Source organism: Myotis nattereri (genome assembly GCF_964212035.1).
Source record: "Myotis nattereri genome assembly, chromosome: 3".
NCBI lineage: Eukaryota > Metazoa > Chordata > Mammalia > Chiroptera > Vespertilionidae > Myotis > Myotis nattereri.
This window is the reverse complement of record NC_138077.1, coordinates 105,257,788-105,274,488: the sequence shown is the minus strand read 5'-3', so window position 1 is coordinate 105,274,488 and position 16,701 is coordinate 105,257,788.

Here is a 16,701-nt window from a genome sequence, read left to right as displayed (position 1 = left end):
CCAAAGAGTAAAAATGGCTTACTCGGTCATGTAGTTTTCCTTTATTCTCTCCGAGTCACTCATTCCCCTCAATGTAAAAAGCATTTTAGTAGAAATCATGAATCCATGTCTCATACTCCACCTGCAAAAATCATAAGCCTGTCTGCTACATTCCCCTCTACCACCACCTAATGACATGATTGGTAATAACTATTTTCTAATGAATACAAAATCTTTCATTTCAAAAACACCAACGGGCTTATTTTAACCCAGTTTTGTGAAGTGTTTCCCTGACAACAATGTTTTAGTTACAACTAGATTGATTAAAGCAAAATAGGGATATTGCTATTATTTTCCCCAAGTGCTATTATCTTTTTGGTTGTTATTTGAATAATAGATTTATTTTTCAGCCCTAACTGGTTTGGCTCAGTAGATAGAGCGTCGGCCTGTGGACTGAAAGGTCCCAGGTTCTATTCCGGTCAAGGGCATGTACCTTGGTTGCACATCCCCAGTAGGAGGTGTGTAAGAGGCACCTGGTCGATGTTTCTCTCTCATCAATGTTTCTAACTCTCTATCCCTCTCCCTTCCTCTCTGTAAAAAATTAATAAAATATATTTTTTTAAAAAATAGATTTATTTTTCAAAAACCATGAAAATACAACCAATTTTCAATTTATTAGAGACATCAAATATATACCAATAATATATGAATAATATAATAATGACTAGAGGCCCGGTGCACAAAAATTTGTGCACTTGGGGGGGAGGGGAGGGCCCCTCAGCCTGACCTGTGCCCTCTCACAGTCTGGGACCCATCAGGGGATGACCACCTGCTGGCTTAGGCCCGCTCCCCGGGGGATTGGGCCTAAGATGGCAATCAGACATCCCTCTGGCAGCCTGGCATCCCTCAGGGGATGTCCACTTGCCAGTGGGGAGCAGGCCTAAGCTGCAGTCGGAAATCCTTAGCACTGCTGAGGAGGCAGGAGAGGCTCCCACCACCACCGCTGTACTAGTAACCATCAGCCTGGCTTGTGGCTGAGCAGAGCTCCTCCATGTGAGAGCACCCTGACCACCAGAGGGCAGCTCCTGCATTGAGCGTCTGCCCCCTGGTGGTCAGTGTGTGTCATAGTGACCAGTCATTCCCAGTCTTTCTGCTGTTAGGGTCAGTTTGCATATTACCCTTTTACTATATAGGATTGAGGCCTGATGCACGGGAGGGGGGCGGCTGGTTTGCTCTGAAGGGTGTCCAGGATCAGGGTGGGGGTCCCGCTTGGGTGCCTGGCCAGCCTGAGTGAGGCGCTGATGGCTGTTTGCAGCTGGTCACACCCCCTTCAGGGTGGGGGTCCCCACTGGGGTGCCTGGCCAGCCTGGATGACGGGCTGATGGCTGTTTGCAGCTGGCCATACCCCCTTCAGGGAGGGGGTTCCCACTGGGGTGCCTGGCCAGTCTGGGTGAGGGACTGAGGGCCATTTTCAGGCTGGCGGGTGACTGAAGCTCCCAGACTCTTTTTTTTTCTTTCTGGGATTTATTTACCTTCTATAGCTGTCACTGGAGCTCAGAGCAGGCTCCTGCTCTGAGGCCCAGGCTGGCTGAAAGCAGGTATCTGAGTTTGTTTAGTTTCTATAATTGAAACTCTGTTACCATCACTGGCGCTCTAAGCTCTGAGCCCGCTGCCGGCTGAAAGCAGGTATCTGGAGTTTGTTTAGCTTCTATAATTGCAACATTGTTGCATCCAGAGCTCAGAGCTGGGCTGAGGCAGGCGGGGAACCTTGGCTTCCTCCATCACTGGAGCAAGCAAGCCTCCTGTTCGCTTCAGCTGCGTGGCTGCTGGCCGCCATCTTTGTTGGCAGTTAATTTGCATATCCTGCTGATTAGCCAACGGGAAGGGTAGCAAAGTTATGGTTAATTACCATGTTTCTCTATTATTAGATAGGATAATCTTTTGGTAATTACTACCAAATTCTATTTTCCCAGATAGTAGAAGAAAACTGAAGAATTAATATACTTGATTCAATAACCAACTAAAATGATTCTGAGTTGATCATCATTATTTCCTCACTATCACCAATAAAATCCATGGCAATAGTCTTGGATCCAATAACTATTTCTAAGAATTAATTCTAATTAAGATGTATTTTTAAAACCTATCAGAATATTTATCACAAAGCTTATTTAAAGTGTGAAATGAGAAATGATCTAAATAATCACTAATGGGGCTGGATGAATTAATTAGGGTAGGGCCATAAAACAGAATACTGGACAGCCAATAAAGTCAGGCTACAATGCCACTAGTTGTGAAAGGCATCCCAAATCACTAAGTTTGCAAAATCTGTTCTTTCTTTATTTTATGAATTAAAGCCCAAACAACTTCACTTTCATGAACTTTTATTCTGACATTTGGCTTGAACAAGACAGAAATAATTTCTATGGGGGACTGTATATCTATATAAATAGAAATATTATTGCCAAAACCGGTTTGGCTCCATGGATAGAGCTTCGGCCTGCGGACTGAAGGGTCCCGGGTTCGATTCCGGTCAGGGGCATGTGCCTGGGTTGCGGGCATATCCCCAGTGGGAGATGTGCAGGAGGCAGCTGATCGATGTTTCTCTCTGATCGATGTTTCTAACTCTCTATCTCTCTCCCTTCCTCTCTGTAAAAAATCAATAAAATATATTTTAAAAAAAAAAGTTTTAAAAAAAATAGAAATATTATTGCTTCCAGGACTAATCATCTACGATGTATCCATAGAGAAAAGAAGTAAAATCATAATGAACAAACTGGAAGGCTACTTCTTACGGCAGATGGGAAACTGCATGTAGAGCTAAAAAGGTACAATCTTCTCTGAATGACCTTCATTCACAATGACGGCATTTAATTCTGCGTCTCTTTATTTCCTTTATGCAGCATGGGCAATGCCATGCTCACTCCCCTGTATGCGTGTCATCTCTCCAGTGAACCTACAGGGTTAAAACTAGGGTCTGTCTCCCACTGCAATGAAAGTATGTGGCATTTCTTGGCATCTCTTCCTCTCTTCTGCCCACCCCCCACCATGACCACTTCCATTAAGAAACTTCTCCTTCTCCATTCCAACTATGCATTGCCTGGGTGGTGACCAATCCAGTGCCCCGTTTGGCTGGGGTCACGGGAGGGCAAGCAAGCAGATACTGGTGTACACTGAAGCTGGGGGTAGTAGGAAGTCCTCTCACCCTTCAAAATTGCTCACCTGAGATACGGAAAACCCAGGTCTGCCAGGGGCAACACTCCTGCTAATGGGAAAAGAGATGTGGCCAAGAAAGAGAGAAATGCCAGGAAACAGATGGGAGTCCAAATAATACAGATGTAGTACCCAGATCTGGAGTCAACTTTAACCTCACTTGGTATGTACATGAGCTAGTATGAGCTGGACATCGGTCACTTGCAGTTGGAACAGTCCTGACTGGCTCGTTCTCATTCACACAAGCCAGAGAGAGGACTCTACATTCTGTGTTGTGTTCATGGCCAAAAGTTCCAATCTCTGCTCTCCAAGCTCTCCAGGTAATTGGGTTATCACCTTGAAGGTGTAGGTCACACAGATTCACTTTGTTGCATCCTTCTAAAATACTGGTGTTTATGCAAAGGAGAAGAAACTGGTTCTTTCTGTTTCTTAGGAAACTTATAAAAATAAATCATAATCACTAATATTCATAGAAAGTTTCTTCTCAGGAAAGGTAGTTAATTAAATAGACAACTCTGCCCTTTCTATCCATCCCTGCCTTGGGTGTCAGAATTATAGTGACTTGGTTTGTTTGTTTGTTTGTTTGTTTTTAATGAAGCAAAAATTAGGACTACATACAAACAAGTCTTTTCTCATAAGGAAGACATGAGTTGTTCTAAGCACAGCACTAAATGCCCTGACTCAACCCAAATGCCACCTCCTTAATCACTAATACACCTCCATACAGCACCCTGTTTTCCATGTAAGTACCTACCAAGTTCCTCCCTTCCTTGATGTCTGATACCCAGTTGAGCTCATGGATCAAGGTGACACTCATAAACCATTCCTAGCAATGAATGTGCTGCAACCACATAGTAATGACTGCAAAGTAATTGTCACTCATGACAAATGAATTTTCCTGCAGGGCCCAAGAAATAAACACATCACAGATATGCTCTGAATCAAATCAAGGTACTAGGGACAGGTCTTAAACTGGGGAAATTGTGTATGTGGAGATTTCAGTAGAAAACAACTGTAAATAAATTAATCCCACTCTGTCAATCCTCTACATTCATTACTGAAACTTACTAATTAATAACAGAGCCTCCAAAAAAAGTGCCCAAAACCCAGTAGACAGTGATGCAACATCCAGGTAAGCATCCTTTGTGTTACATGATCCTATTTCCTATGCATTTTTTTCTCCTCTAAAATCCACCCAGGTGAAATCTATACAAAACAAACCTAATAACTTATCTTGCTTGAGCCAAAATTTAAAGAGAATGCTTGTGTATAATCATATATATATATATATATATATATATATATATATATATATATATGGTAGGGGGGAAAAACATTGACCAGAAACAATGTGTTTAGCATACAAATAAAAATAATATTTACCTCAAATAATTTTCATTAAAAACCCAGAAGCAGACTCACTATTATTGGTTAAAGATGAAATTCTATTCCTCTCTCCCAAATATTAAGAGAATGTATTGGAAGTGTTTGCTCATGAAGACTACAAAATGGCAGCAGTTGAAAAATCAGCCATATTGAGTTTATATGTTCAGATGGGGTGATGAAATATGTATAACATAGGTGTGCATCCAAGAATAGTATCAAAAACAAGACGTTGCCCAACCTTGGAATATAGTGAATAGGTAGTTGGAACACCTACTCTGTCCTGAGGCCACCAAGCAGCTTCTTGGCTAATACTTTATTTATGCCCTGCCCTGTCCTCTCTTAGTTCACACTAATGTAATATCCTGTCTACTGTGCCACTCCCCAGCACCTCTCTAAAGCAAAGCAATCTTAGGCCAGGTAAGCTAGAGGCTAACAAAAAATGTCAAATGAGACATGAGAAGTATATTAGGGACTTAGGCTTGCCAGATTTAGCAAATAAAAATGCAGTCTGTCCCATTATATCTGAACTAGAGGCCCTGTGCATGAAATTCACCCTCTCACAGTCTAGGAGCCCTCGGGGGATGTCCGACTGATGCCTTAGCACTGCCATGGAAGCAGAAGAGGCTCCCACCACTGCCGCTGCACTCGTCAGCTGTGAGCCCGGCTTCTGGCTGAGCCCGGCTTCTGGTTGAGCGGCACTCCCCCTATGGGAGCCTACTGACCACCAGGGGCCAGCTCCTGCATTGAGCATCTGCCCCCTGGTGGTCAGTGCGCATCATAGTGGCTGGTAGTTCTGCTATTAGGTCGATTTGCATATCAGCCTTTTATTATGTAGGATTTCAGGTACACAACAAAAAATTTTAGGATGGTATGTCTCGTACAATATTTGGGATATACATATACTAAAAATTTAACTATTGTTTATCTAAAAATCAGATTTAACTAGACATCTGTATTTTATCTGGTAACCCTACTTAGGGTAGACATCTGTCGTTGACTACACATCAACTACTCACATTTCTTTCCTGACTGTAATCCAAATTTCCTGGGAAACACTTGCCCCCATTTTCAGCCATGTGGGGTGATGTGTGGGATAGTCAACTCTGAATTTATGCTGAGCAATGAAATGCAATAGGCAAAGGAAGACCACATTTTGATGGGAACAAACTACTCTTTATTCTGCTAGAGGTAAGGAAGCTGAGAGAATAGATGCTATGACAGCTGCCTTAAACCAAGTTCTTCCATGTCCCCTTCTGAAATGCTGGAGAAGCCAAGAATGGGAGCTGGTGGTGAAAGCTGAAGAGTGTGCTGTGGCCACAGCAGGCATCCCCAATAAACTGGTTAAAATCTGTTCCAAACCAACCAGAGACATCCATGTGGTATGACCGATGAGACTCTGGGTGTTTTGTTTGTTTATTTGTTTGTTTGTTTGTTTTTATCCATTGATAAGATTTACAAAGCTCTCTAGGGTGGGTCTTCCCCTCTTTCTTTTAGTGTAGCCTGGACTGTTTTTTTTGGTGGGGTTTTTTTTTGGGGGGGGGGGGGGCGGGGGGAGAAGCACTGCTTTAAAAACAATTTTAAAGGCATAAAAAATTCCAGTTATTAAGCCAGCAGGGAAACCCAAATAACAAACAATATTTTAACAAACAGCTTCCACTGAATTAAATTTGAATCTTGGTATTTCCCACTGTTTTGTAAGAGTGGCTAATTTTTCCCCAGGAGCTCTCTATCCATATGATGGAGAGGGTGTGCCCATGCCAACAGGAAATACAAGGTGAGCTTTTACAGGTTTGGGAGAATGACTATCTAGATCAAGTCCAACCATTTCAGACTTTTAGCACAAGGGATCAAGTCTTACAGATACTTCTTCTATTCATCATCTCTGCCAAATAACTTAAGAAAAAGTTAAAAGAAAAACATTTTTTTTCTTCACTGTGTAGCATAGGTTTAAAAGGAAAAGTCTTTTGCAACTCCAGAGCATTTAAAGTCTGAAGACTGAGAAGGCCTTAGCCTCCCTGTTAAATAAATCACGCTTTTTATAAAAAACAATTCAATCCTTTCTCAAACAAAAATGTTTGTCTTTGATCCTACAGCAGAGATCTTCAGGCTCACGAAAGTACTTATATTTGTACTTTCCACCCATTCATCTGTATATTTATTTCCATACAAAGAAGGGCCTCGAAGATCATCTAAGAACTAGTTTAATATTTCTTAGCTTAAGGAAACTCACCAACCAGAACTCAAATGAGGACTCTTTCCATTGAAGCCCAAGTTTGGTTTCCTCAATATCACTCCTGTGCTTTGTCATTTCAGAATCTGAAGGAAACAGTCTCTCCTTTATGGTTTTCAAGTACCAGTGACCTGTCCAGCACCATAGTGAGCTCTAAAACAAAGCCATGAAGATACCCTTCTTCATCATTCATATTTGATAGATATCTTTTGTTTTAGACAGAACTGGTCCTTAATAATGTATTAAAATCCCTATAGCCCAGTCAGCATAGCTCAGTAGTTGAGCGTCGAACTATGAACCAGGAGGTCACAGTTCGATTCCCGGTCAGGGCACATGCCCGGGTTGTAGGCTCAATCCCCAGTGTGGGTGGGGCGTGCAGGAGGCAGCTGATCAATGATTCTCTCTCATCATTGATGTTTCTATCTCTCTCTCCCTCCTCCCTCCTCTCTGAAATCAATAAAAATATATATTTTTTAAAAAAGCTTTATAAGTTCTAAATTGGGTAATAGCACATATTAGAGAAATTATATAAAAAAAAGAAATTCAAGTCAGCCAACCCATCCACTCTGGAATATTTGATTTTGAAAGCACATAACAATATGAAAAGTATACATACAAGCACATGGGAAAATCTGTGAATTTCTTAGGTGATGAGGTTTTTTTTCCATGAGTCTTTTCTTAAAAGAATTTCCAACTATCATAAATTATTTTTGCAATAAATAATATTCTAACATTTAAGTGAACCATAAGTATGAGAAATGTTCCCAAAATAAGTTGTATAAAAGTCTTAAGTCTTTAAAATTTTGTTTCTGCCTCCAGCTCTCACAATGAACAGGAAGAGATAGGAAAAAAGGGATGTTTTTACACAGGAAAAAAGAAAATCAGCAACATCTCAGAACAACAACCAAAGACAAAGATCTACAATTTCAGAGGTCATCTACTCCTCTTTGGCCACCTGAAAGATAGGCTATGCCTCCATCTGGAGACAGGTGATCAGAACTTATTGCTCTTCCTCCAGACCAGCTCAGGTCTGCTCAGCTCATCATATTTTCAGGCAGTCATGACACAGAAACACAAGGCCAAGGCTTTGCACAATCGCGTGCCCAAGACCTTCTGGCCTTGTTGGGCAGCAAACAGAAGGAGACTGTATATAAATCAGGGTTCCTGAGCCCCAGAACCAACACGAGGCACTCATGATCCTTAAGGTAATGAAAATAGCTGATAACTCAGCTATTTAAACTCTCCTTTCCAGGGTCATGATGTAGAACACAAGGTTTGGATGTTACCCCAGGAATGGTGTCTATTCTCACCTCATCTATTCCTTTTTTTTTTTTTTTAATAAAATCGTTATTGTTCAGATTATTACATTTGTTCCTCTTTTTTCCCCACATAGTTCCCCTCCACCCAGTTCCCACCCCACCCTCCCGCCTCACTCCCCACCCACTGTCCCCATCCATAGGTACACGATTTTTGTCCAGTCTCTTCCCGTATCCCCCAAACCCCTTCCCCCCCACAAGAATAGTCAGTCCATTCCCTTTCTATGCCCGATTCTATTATAATCACCAGTTCATTCTATTCACTAGATTATTTATTCACTTGATTTTTAGATTCACTTGTTGATAGATGTGTATTTGTTGTTCACAATTTGTATCTTTACCTTTTTTTCTTCTTCTTCTTCTTCTTCTTCTTAAAGGATACCTTTCAGCATTTCATATAATACTGCTTTGGTGGTGATGAACTCCTTTAGCTTTTTCTTATCTGTGAAGTTCTTTATCTGAACTTCAATTCTGAATGATAGCTTTGCTGGATAAAGTAATCTTGGTTGTAGGTTCTTGGCATTCATCACTGAATATTTCTTGCCACTCCCTTCTGGCCTCCAAAGTTTCTGTTGGGAAATCAGCTGACAGTCGTATGGGTATTCCCTTGTAGGTAACTGACTTTCTTTCTCTTGCTGCTTTTAAGATTCTCTCTTTGTCTTTTGCTCTTGGCATTTTAATTATGATGTGTCTTGGTGTGGTGGTCCTCTTTGGATTCCTTTTGTTTGGGGTTCTCTGTGCTTCCTGGACTTGTAAGTCTATTTCTTTCACCAGGTAGGGGGAGTTTTCTGTCATTATTTCTTCAAATAGGTTTTCAATATCGTGCTCTCTCTTCTTCTGGCACCCCTATAATTCGGATGTTGGTACGTTTGAAGCTGTCCCAGAGACTCCTTACACTATCTTCATATTTTTGGATTCTTTTTTCACTTTGCTTTTTGGGTTGGGTGTTTTTTGCTTGTTCATATTTCAAATCATTGACTTGATTCTTGCGATTCTCTAGTCTGCTGTTGGGAGTCTATATAATAGCCTCCATTTCAGTCAGTGTACGCTTAATTTCCAGTTGATCCTTTATCATAACCTCGAGGGTCTGACTAGATTTCTTGAGGATCTCACTACATTTATCGGCGGTCTCACCAGTCTTTTAGAGGGTCTTCCTAAATTTATCGGAGGCTTCTAGAAAGTTCTTGGAAAACCTTAAAAGTGTGGTTTTGAACTCTATATCCAGTAGTTTGCTTTCCTCCATTTCTGTCATTTGAGACCTGTTTCTTTGTCTCCGCATTTTTTATGCTTCCCTATGTTGATAAAGTGGCTTTCTGTGCTAAGTGTCCTCTAGGGCCCAGTGGTTCAACCTCCCCAATTACCTGAGGAGGACACTCTTGGTGCACTCCCTTGTCGTCTTTGTGCACAGTCTTGTTGTAGTTAAGCCTTGATTGTTGTAGGTAACACTGGGAGGGATTGACCTCCAGGCCAACTGGCTGTGAGAATCAGCTGTGTCTGCAGTGGGAGAACTTCTGTGATGGAGACACCCATCCGGGGCAAGACTTGCTTCAATGGGGCTTTGGTGCTCACTGAGTCTGCCCCCTGAGTGTATCCTTTATGGATCTGAGGATGTAATCTGGATGGTCCCACTCTGACCACTGGGCACAATGGCTCCTGGATCTCTAGGGAGGTGCTAATCTAGCCTCTTCCTGAGGCTATCCAGAAAAAGCCTCCATGCAGGGCTTAGGCAGGGCGGGTCCCACAAGTTCAACAGGGCAGGGCTAGCAGTTATGGCTGCCCTCAGAGGCCCCGCTTTCTCAGTGTCCCGGCAATTGCTGCAAGCACCTCTGAGAGAAAGCTTCCCTCGAGTTCCGACCAATGCCAGACAGTCCCGCCCTTTCCCGTATGAGTCTGGGTCCCCAGAGATTCGCCCGGAACTGGAGGTCAGAGCCTGAGACTCCCTCCAGATTGAAAAGACAACCACGCCCTCAGCCTCCAGCCCGCTCCGCGTGCACCTCTGTACCTTAGTATTTTACTTCCGCACCGCACCTCCTCTGAGTCTCAGTGTGCTTTTCCCTTTCCTTCTAGTTGTAGAATTTCCACTCATCCAGCCTTCCTGTGGTTCTGGATGATGTCCATTCCATCTTTTAGTTGTATTTTTGAAGTGGTTGTGCGAGGCAGCAAACTCCGGTGTTTACCTATGCCACCATCTTGGTTTCTGATCTCATCTATTTCTTTTTGCACAATTTGCATTTGGATGCAGCAAAGTAAATTTCCTTTGCTCATTTCTTCCATTTCTAAGCTCTACTTACTAGTAATTCTTAAAAGAAGCACAATCTGCCCTAACCAGTTTGGCTCGGTGGATAGAGCGTCGGCCTGAGGACTGAAGGGTCCCAGGTTCGATTCCAGTCAAGGGCATGTACCTTGGTTGTGGGCACATCCCCAGTAGGGAGTGTGCAGGAGGCAGCTGATCAATGTTTCTCTCTCATCGATGTTTCTAACTCTCTATCCCTCTCCCTTCCTCTCTGTGAAAAATCAATAAAATATATTTTAAAAAGAAGAAGCACAATCAAATGATAGAAAGGTCAAACTTAATAGAAAAAAAGGAGTGTCAATGCCCCAGAAACAAATATTCTTGTCGAGATCTCCCACACAAAACCTGATCACTGTGACAGCCTAGAAATGTTGACTTGTTCACAACTGCTATGTGGTTCAGACTAGTGAGGAGGAGGCCAGGCAAGACCTGTCTCCACTCACCTGGGCCAGAAGAGAATGGGTAAGTGAAGATTCCTATCTCCCCACAATCCATTTTCTCTACCTCCCACCAAGTTCACAGGGGCAGAAACTAAGTTTGGATGAGTAAAATGACTTACTTTCCATTCTATCAAAAGACCTACTGTTACAAATGTAAAAGTTGTATGTTTCTAAAACCTATTTACATTAAACAACAAAAATTATTTTTGTGATTCTGGGTATGGAGGCAGGACTTTCCTAAAACCCAAAAGTGTACGGTTCCTTGATTTGTAGTAACAACACTAGCCAAATCAGTGATACAGTTCTGAAATCACCCTCCAAGTAAAGCTTGGATCATATTAACATTTCATCCCTTACCCAGTTACTGAAAAAGACATTTTTAGTCTTCACATACAAACCACAAACATAAGAGCCAATAGATGCTTAATAAGCATAAATGCAGCTACCTCTGAGATAACAACCTTCAGGTAAAAGCCTACAAAGTAAGTGCTCCATCTTCCTTGCTCATCCCCACTGTACCTTACTAACAGTGACAACTTTAAGCATTTACTTTTAGTTATTTACTTATTCATTTTTATAGCCATAGTGAGGTCCCTCTGCACTTGTTGTCCCCCGAGGCCACACCCCTTCTAGCTTGATCCTGACTCTAAGGAAGCAAGCAAGGTAGTTTCCATTATGAGAAAACTGGGCTTGCTGAAGTTGTGCAAGCTCAGCAAGTGGCAGAGCTGTGATTCAAACCAGAACGTCTGACTACAAATCTCATGAGTACTCCCTATGACTGCTCCCTGCACTGGTGATCAAGTATCCAGCCACCTGTCCCTGCATGCTGTGCAAACACAGCCACCAGGCCCTGTTCCTACTTCTACAGCAGCGAGGGCAACTGCTGTTGACAACCAGGGAAACCACCACAGAGAAGGCCATTTCCCCCTCAAAAAGAAGTGTAATTAGCCAAACGATGCAAACATCAATAGATGAATAGATGAGCAAAATGTGGTATATCTATATAATGGGATAGTATTTAGCCATAAAAAGAAAGTACAAAAAAAAAAAAAAAAGAAAGAAAGAAAGTACTGATATGTACTACAACACAGATAAACCTTGAAAACAGTATGCCAACCAAGTAAAACAAACCAGTCACCAAGTCCATATAATATATGATTCATTTATATAAAATGTCTAGAATAGGTCAGCCTGTAGAGATGTAAAGTATATTGGCATAAGGCTAGGGAGGGTGAGGGTACATGGGTTGGGGGGAGGGTGAGAGTTAATAAGCTATCTCACTAGTACAGGATTCTCTTTGGGTGATAAAGGCATTCTTAAATTGATTGTGATGATGGTTGCACATATCTGTGAATATATGAAGAACCATCACATTGTTCACATTAAATAAGTAAAATGCACGGTATGCAAATTATATCTCAATAAAGCTATTTAAAAATAAATATAATCAGTTAAGAAAATTAAAACAGATCTTAGCTATTATCTCCTTCAAATTCCTCATTTAAAGGTGAGGATACCTAGCAATGACCTCAATATTAGGGTCTAAATCAGTGCCCCAATGTGCTCTGCCTACTAGACCTACTTACTACTCAGTGGCCCCTGGGTACCCAACTCCATGCCAGACCGTGGATAATAGGAGACCTTATCCCTGTCCCCACAGAGCTTAATTGTAGCTGGGCTTTTTCAGGCCTTAAACTGTGGAGGTATACCCAACAGCCTGTAGCACTGAGTTCAGAGCAGGTGAAGACCACAGAAGTTGAGGGTTCAGGCAGGAAGTGAGGGCACTCCGGGGAAGGGAGACAGGCACTGGCAAGTAAGAATTCAATTTATCCCAGGCCTTGCACATGAGGTTTAAATAGCATTGCAGCCCCATGACTAGAATAGATGAGTGGGCAGGATGTTAGCCTGGAGAGGGCAGGATGCAGGGAGAGTCTAAAGTGGGAATGACACGATTCAAGCTGTCCTGGGTAGAAGCCAGGATGTTGTAATCTGCAAATGAAGTATCAAGACACACACAAGGTAAGGGCAACAGGAAGGGAGAAGAAGGCAGGATGAGAGATCACACAGGGGAATAACAAAATCCAAACACTCAAGACCTGTGACAGGGGACAGAAGGACAGCTAGGGCACTGTCCCTGGGCCTTAACTATTACTAGCTATGTGACAGGTCAGGCCACTTAAACACTCTGTGTCTGTTTCCTGAGTAAAGGGAGGATAAAACTAGTGTTTCAGTCAGAGTTGTTGGGAGAATAAAGTCTGTCAGTGCTTAGCACAATGCCTGGCACAGAGAAGCGCTATGTCATGTTGGTTAGATAAATACAAGTAAATGCAGATTAAAATCTTTGTGACCCAACTTCTGAAGACAACAGCAGCAACCAGGAAAAGCCTCTATCTCCCAGCAAGCTTCCTTTTCACTCACTTTCCCCCATTCATTCACCCCACACTCTATCAGCCGTGGGCAAACTACGGCCCGCTTTGAAATGAATAAAACTATTGAAAAAAAAGACCGTACCCTTTTATGTAATGATGTTTACTTTGAATTTATATTAGTTCACACAAACACTCCATCCATGCTTTTGTTCTGGCCCTCCAGTCCTGTTTAAGAACCCATTGTGGCCCTCGAGTCAAAAAGTTTGCCCACCCCTAGGAAGAATAAAACATGCTGCATGCCCTTGAGGGTGGCCTTCTGGGAGAAAAAGGCCAGGAAAAGAGCCATGACTATACCCCACCAACACCAATGCACAATAAATAGCTGAACAACACACTTGGTGAACAGGAAGGACAGGAAGGACCTGGGCCAGCCAAGCTGGTGTTGTGCAAGCAGCTGGAACTCCTATTTAAGCAGTCGGTGTCCTGAGGCGAAGCTCAGATGGCACTCACCCTTCTACCCAAGGCTGCCTTTTCCAGGCATGCCCTAGGGCCTGGGAACAGCCGAGCCTCTTTCTTGCTTTGCTTCCTAGTAGTTCGCCCTCAAGGCCTGGCCACAGTTTCTTCTCACCATGCCTGTCCCCTCACAGCTGAAATCAAAGACACTGAGGCCAAACCTTGACCTGACAATGCTGGTCAGAAAGTTCTGGGCAGGGCTTATAGACTAGAAGAGGAGGAATTTCCAGCTGGAGGAAGGAACACAGTCTGTGTCTTGACCCAAGCGTCAGACAATGGTCAGAAATCAGAACAGGGCTCTTGCTCCATACTCACCTGCATGTGGCTGTGATTATGCGGTGGTGTCTTTGCCCACCCCACCCCCATGGTGCACATTCACAGGACTGTTGGAAATAAAGCGCCCATATTTCTAAAAGCTGTCAATTATCACATAAATGCAATGTAATTTTAGTAACTAGACTTGTTGAGTCACATGTCTTTAGGTAATTACCAAAAATATCCCTTCAAAATGACAAAAAACTCAAAAATGAAGTAAGAACTGGATTTATACCAGGTATTTCAGATGAGGCTTAAATAACAGTTTCATTACTTAGAAAATGGATAAATAAACTGTGGTATAGTCATATGCTAGACTAATATATAAAGTAGAATTCTAGCTACTAGCATGAAAAAACATACTTTCAAGTAAAAAAAAAAAAAAAGGAAGTTAAGTTACAACATGTAAAAAAGCATTGAACCAGAGGTTTCTCCATGAACATGTATGTATGTCTGAAGGGCAAACCCTGAAGAGTGGGAGGCTCACCCTCCCGGGAGATGAACAGAGCTGTGGGTAGAGAGTTAAGACAGACTGTCTCTGGCTAGATTTCTTAAAACAAAATATAACTTGGGCAGTTTAAAAAAATTAAAGAATGGATATTGTTGTATTTAAATATACTGCCATCTTGCCCTGGCTGGTTTGGCTCAGTGGATAGAGTGTCAGCCTGGAGACTGAAGGGTTCCAGGTTCGATTCCGGTCAAGAGCACATGCCTGGGTTGCGGGCCCGGTCCCCAGTGGGGGATGTGCAAGAGGTGGCCAATCAATGGTTCTTTCTCATCATTGATGTTTCTATCTCCCTCTCCCTATCCCTTCCTTTCTGAAATCAATAAAAATATTTAAAAATAAATAAATAAATAAATAAATAAATAAATAAATAAACTGCCATCTATGAGTAAAGTAAACTGGTTTACTTTAAATTCTTCCCTTTACAGAGAAACCAAGATGGCGGCATAGGTAAACACCAGAAATTGCTGCCTTGCACAACCACTTCAAAAATACAACTAAAAGACTAAACGGACATTATCCAGAACCACAGGAAGGCTGGCTGAGTGGAAATTCTACACCTAGAAGGAAAGAGAAAAGCACACTGAGACTCAGAGGAGGTGCGGTGTGGAAGTAAAGTGCAGAGGTATGGAGGCGGACGTGGAAAGGGCTGGCAACTGAGGACACGGTTGTCTTTTTGAATCCGGAGGGAGTCACAAGCTCCCGACTGCTCTGAACTTCAGTCCCGGGCGAGTCTCTGGGGACCCAGACACATACAGGGAGAAACTGGACTGTCTGGCATCAGTCGGAACTCAAGGGCAGCTTTTTCTCAGAGGTGCTTGTAGCGATTACCACCAGGACACTGAGACACAGGGCCTCTTAGGGTAGGACTGAGGAGCAGCCATAGATGCTTGCTCCGCCCTGTTTATCCCCTGAGACCCCACCCCACCCAAGCTGTGCACAGAGGCTTTTGCATATGAAAGGCCTGGCCCTTTGCAATCTGAAAATTACCTAACAAACTGCTGCTGGGTCCAAGAGACCCAGAACTTCCAAGAGAAGGCCCAAGGCCCCACAGCAGTTTGCATTGCTTCACAGCTGGGCCTCATCTGGGCACCTCCAAACCCCAAACAAAGAAGAGGAAACTGCACATCTCTCCATAGCTCCTGCTGGTAGCCTCAGGCAGAGGCTAAATAAGCACCTCCTTAGAGATCCAAGCGAGTGTACCCAGTGGTCAGAGTGGGGCCATCCAGATTACACCCTCAGATCCATAAGGGACACATTCAGGGGGTAGACTCAGTAAGCACTAAAGCCCCACTGAAGCAAGTCTTGCCCCAGAAGGGTGTCTCCAGCACAGAAGTTCTCCCACCATAACCACAGCTGATTCTCACAGCCAATTGGCCTGGAGGTCAATTCCTCCCAGTGATACCTACAACAATCAAGGCTTAACTACAACAAGACTGTGCACAAAGCCCACAAACGGGTGCACCAAGAGTGTCCACCTCAGGTAACTGGGGAGGCTGAGCCACTAGGCCCTATAGGACACCTAGCACAGAAAGCCACTCTATCAACACAGGGAAGCATAAAAAATAGGACACAAAGAAACAGGTCTCAAATGACAGAAATGGAGGAAAGCAAACTACTGGATATAGAGTTCAAAACCACACTTCTAAAGTTTTTCAAGAATTTTCTAGAAACCGCCGATAAATTTAGTGAGAACCTCAAGAAATCTAGTGAGACCCTCGAGGTTTTGAAAAAGGACCAACTAGAAATTAAGCATACACTGACTGAAATAAAGAATATTATACAGAGTTCCAACAGCAGACTAGAGGATCGCAAGAATGAAGTCAAATATTTTAAATATGAACAAGCAAAAAACACGGAGCCGGAGAAACAAAAAGAAAAAAGAATCCAAAAATATGAAGATAGTGTAAGGAGCCTCTGGGACAACTTCAAGTGTACCAACATCTGAATTACGGGGGAGCCAGAAGAAGAGAGAGAGCAAGAGATTGAAAACCTATTTGAAGAAATAATGACAGAAAACTTCCCCTACCTGGTGAAAGAACTAGACTTACACATCCAGGAAGCACAGAGAACCCCAAACAAAAGGAATCCAAAGAGGACCACACCAAGACACATCATAATTAAAATGCCAAGAGCAAAAGA